This window comes from Bos taurus, chromosome 15 (assembly GCF_002263795.3).
Source record: "Bos taurus isolate L1 Dominette 01449 registration number 42190680 breed Hereford chromosome 15, ARS-UCD2.0, whole genome shotgun sequence".
NCBI classification, from domain to species: domain Eukaryota; kingdom Metazoa; phylum Chordata; class Mammalia; order Artiodactyla; family Bovidae; genus Bos; species Bos taurus.
The window spans coordinates 65,741,340-65,745,985 of record NC_037342.1 but is presented as its reverse complement, the minus strand read 5'-3'; positions in this window follow the sequence as shown (position 1 = coordinate 65,745,985).

Below are 4,646 nucleotides of genomic sequence, written 5' to 3'. Positions count from 1 at the left end.
TTTCAACCTGTCTCCTCTCTCTGCCCAGGAAAGAGCCACCCTGAAGCTTGGCTCTGGCAGGGCCTCTGTGTAGTAAGATTTGTCAATACTATGCTTTGATAATTCCACCCTTCCCTAGAAAACAGGAGGGGAACCTCTTTTCTTCTCTATTTGGGCATCTCAGGGTGGGAGGTTCTTAGGACCCCAATTCCTAGAAGGGTTTGGGAGGGGCTGAAAAATTCTGGAATACCTCTGACTTCCCCTGCATCCTGGTTCACATTTTATCTGGGTCCCTACTGTGGATTCACACAATAAAAACTTGGAAGATGTCAAGAGACAGGAAATGCGTGTTCAACTACAATATCTCATGTATTTTACACGCATTATCTTATTTAATCCCCCAGCAGTCTTTCTGGTGGTAATTACTATTCCCAAGTTACAGATGAGGCAATGAGGCACAGAGCCATTCAATGACTTGTGAAGGTCATAAAGGGAGTAAGTGGCAGGGGGTGGATTTGAACTCAGTTTTATTTTATTTTACTTTTTGGCTGCACTGTACAGCTTGCAGGATCTTAGTTTCCCAACCAGAGAATGGAACTCACATCCTCTGCAGAGAAATCATGGAATTCTAACCACTGGTGTGCATGCTGAGTCGCTTCAGTCGTGTCCGACTCTGTGCGGCCCTATGGACTGTAGCCCACCAGGTTTCTCTGTCTGTGGGATTCTCCAGGCAAGAATACTGGAGTGGGTTGGCATGCCCTCCTCCAGGGGATCTTCCCCACCCAGGGATTGAACCCATTTCTCTTACATCAACCTGCACTGACAGGTGGGTTCTTTACCACGAGTGCCACCTGGGAAGTTACCACCAGGAAATTCCCTGTTTCATTTTAAAGACCGTCATTTTCTAACTAAACTTCAGCTGCCTTTCTTGAGATTTTTGTCACTCCTCTTCAAGGACTTAGGAAGAAGGAAGTGGTTTGGACCAGACTCCTGGAAAACAGTAGTCATCACATGATGAAGCAATCAGTCTGGAAACCTGAGGGGGCGGGATTGAGGAGGCGGGTGATGGGGAGCCGTGATGGGCAAACTACTGGTGATGAAGACCAGATGTCAACACAGGCATGAGATGAGGCTGGAGGCTGACGCGCAGTAACTGGGCAAGAAGGATGGCTCAGCCAGACTGCCCGCTCGCCTGGCCCTTTCCCCCAGGCGTCATGGGAAAAATCACCTTTACGTGTGTCTGACTCCTTCACTTTTCAATAAAGACAGCTTCCATGCAGTTGTTTATGGTGTCCTAAATTAATTCTATTACCACTATGGCCAAAATGGTAAATGCATCTTCACTTAGTCATCCCCAAACCCTTCCTGTGGTTTCCAAACCCCTCCTTTGGCCCCAACAGGCACAGAGAGGGCATGCTGACCTGGTTTGTGATACTTGGAGACCATCTCTTAAGTTTGCCAAGTTCAGTTTACCGAAAGTCTGCAACAGGCAATAAAGTAGGTTAAGTCAGAGTCTTTGGATGGAGTTGGGCTCCATTTCAGGCCCCACCACTTCCTACTTGTGTAGCTGGGGGACATCATTAACTTCTCAGTACCTGCCAGTACCTCACTTGTTCAAATGGGGTAAGAATTCCCCTTCATGGGTAGTAGGGAAGACTCATGAGTGTATGGTCAGTCCCTAAGTTGTGTCTGACTCTTTGCAAACCCATGGACTGTAGTTCCCATGCTCCTGTAGGCTCCTCTGTCCATGGGATTTCCCAGGCAATAATACTGGAGTGGGTTGCCATTTCCTTCTCCAGGGGATCTTCCCAACCCAGGGATCTAGCCCACATCTCCTGCATCGCAGGCGGATTGTCTACCACTGCGCCACCTGGGAAGCCCCACTGCAGGTGGTTTCTTTACCACAGAACCAGCGGGGAAACCCAGGGAAGACTAACAGATGTGCAAACCCAGGTATCCATAAGTGAACAGCAGATGGTAACTTTTGAGGCTGTTATGAGGCTGGGCCTTCTGTTGTGTGTTGGAGATACAAAACCAAATCCTGCCCTCAAGAGACTCACTTGTCTCATGAAAGAGAGGCCCACAGGCAAATGAAGAAAATGGCAGAGTAAGACCTGCTTCAGGGACATGTGGACACGGTGGAAAGGTGCTCTGAGGGGAAGAAAGATCTCCGTTCAGGTGGGGGTGGGTGAGACTACTTCCTGGAGGTCAGGATCAAAGCCGTGGGTGGGGCTCCAGCTCTGGTTAATTTGCAACCACAGCTTGAATAGTGAGATTTCTTCAAAGGACAGCAGCTACCCTGCTTCCTGGACTGCTCTTCAGTCTTGCTTTAAAGGAGAGCCTTGGATTCTGAAATATTCTGGGTCCAGATACCCTCAGTTAATAGTCACTCACATTTAAAAACTGGCTGATTCATGTTGATGTATGGCAGAAACCATCACAATATTGTAATCATCATCCAATTAAAAATTAAAAAAAAAACAAAAACCCGGTTAGAGTTTGGAAAACTGGAGGGGGTGAGGAAGAAGGAGATTAAGTACCTAGAGTGTGTCTGTGGGAGATGAATTAATATTCAGATAAGAATATTTTTAAGGACCTGATATATGCCAGCCACAGCCATGTACCGATTCTCTCCTTCAACCCTCACAGCAAGCCTGTGAAGGTTTGTGGTCTTTTTTTTTTACAGATGAGAAAGCTAAGACTAAAAGCATTTAAGCTGTGTGAGCAGGGTTGAGCAGTGGTAGAGTGGTAGAGTCGATATTAAAACTCAGATTTGTCTAATTCTAGAGCTCATGTTCTTTCTACTGTCCTATCTCCCAAACTATATTTTACATAGGATCCGGCTCCTTCCTTTTCCAGTGAATAGCAATTATGAAGTTGTTTATGGCTTTTTAAAAGAATGCTATTGCCAACACAGTCAAAATGGAGTGTGTATCTTATGCATAAACAGGAGAGGTGCCCTTGAGCACAAGAATCTTTCAACACATCTGTCATAGGTTGATTGTACTGATGGCCCTGGTCATTGATCTCCTCAAAGCTACGTTTTTTGTGATAGGACTTTGCAGCAATTCCCATGAAGAGGTAGAATCTGCTTCCCAGTGTCCAAATCTGGGCTCGTCTTGTGCCTTGCTTTGGTGAATAGTATAATAGTGTTAGGGTAGAGGAGAAGTTCTTGGCCTCAAGAAGTGTTGTGGGCAACTGCCCTCACCTGGAACCCTGCCAGACCTTGGAGGTGTGTGAGGAACACACACAAAGAGCCTCCAATGGTCCCCCCATCCTAGATGAAGCCATAGTAGATCAGCCAACTTCTAGCTGACCTGTTTGCTAAGTACAACCATGAGCAGTCCAGTCATGTTCAGCTGAGCCCTGGCCAGATCCCAGAAGCACCTGGTCAATGGGTGGACTCATGAGAAATAACCAATGTTTGTTATTTTAAATTGCTCTGCTTTGGAGTGGTTTTAAAATGCCTCAGTAGTTAGCTGCTATAACTGAAAAATAACCTTTTTAATTAGAGGTCAACAAAGCCAAGGCATTTATTGCTTCCTTTATTAATCAGTATTCTAGTTTGGATTGATTGTTCCTGAGACATGCAGTACAGCGTCAGCTCAGGGTCTCCCTTTATTATCTCTTTAGGAATTTCTTTTACTTTGCTTTCTGAATCTCATATTTTCCCCTTTCTTAGTAACTCCCTTGCTTTAATGGAGTATATCCTTCAGGAGTAGCCTGGGAATGGATGACTAGGTTTGGAGATAATGCAGATATGAAATGTTTTCACTCTGCCTTTACAGTTAATTTGTGGTTTGGCTACATTCGAATTCTAGCTCGAAAACATTTCTCTTAGAATTTTTATGGCACTTGTTTCATAGTCCTCACTCAAGGTGGCTGTTGAGAAGTCTAAATCTATTCTTACTCTCAATCCTCTTTATGATATACACTTTCCTCCTCAGAAACTTATAAGACAATCTCTTTGCCTTGACTATTATAAATTTTTTAAATGATATGTCTTATCATGTATCTGTTTTCATCCTTCGTGCTAAGCACTCAATCCTTTTAGTCTAGTATTCATACTCTTTAATTCTGAGGAATTTTCTTGACCTACTTCTTAAATGATTCCTTCTTTATATCCTCTGTTTCTCTTTGTGTAATTCCTATTATTTGTAAGATAGATGTTCTAGAATTTTCTCTACTTTTCTTTTCTCCTCTGTTTCCATTGCTTTGTCCTCACACTGTTATCTGGGATATTTCTTCAATTTTATTTCCAAACTTGCTGTTGAGTTGTGTTTTTTTGTGTGTGTGTGCTTTCAATTTGAATTTTTAAAAGTTTCTTTTTTAGGGGTTCACTAAATGTTCCTTTTTTACCAGTTCTTCTTTCATAGATAGAATTATCTCTTATTTTCTTACTGAGACCATTACTGATATATATTTTTAAAGTTTCCTTCTCCATGAATTGTCTCATGGGTAGGAGGGAGCCACAGCAAGCTAAGAGCCCCATGCGCCTGGAAGGGTTTGAGATCTTCATTGTAGATTGCTTTGCTGGGCTATATATAGCCTTGAGAAGCCATCCTGTTGCTACCTTTTGGTTTGCTCTGAAGTTTATCAAATTCCCCAGGAAGACTGAGTTTTGCCTGGAGCATATTGTATATGCTTGTCCACCAGCATTCTGGGAG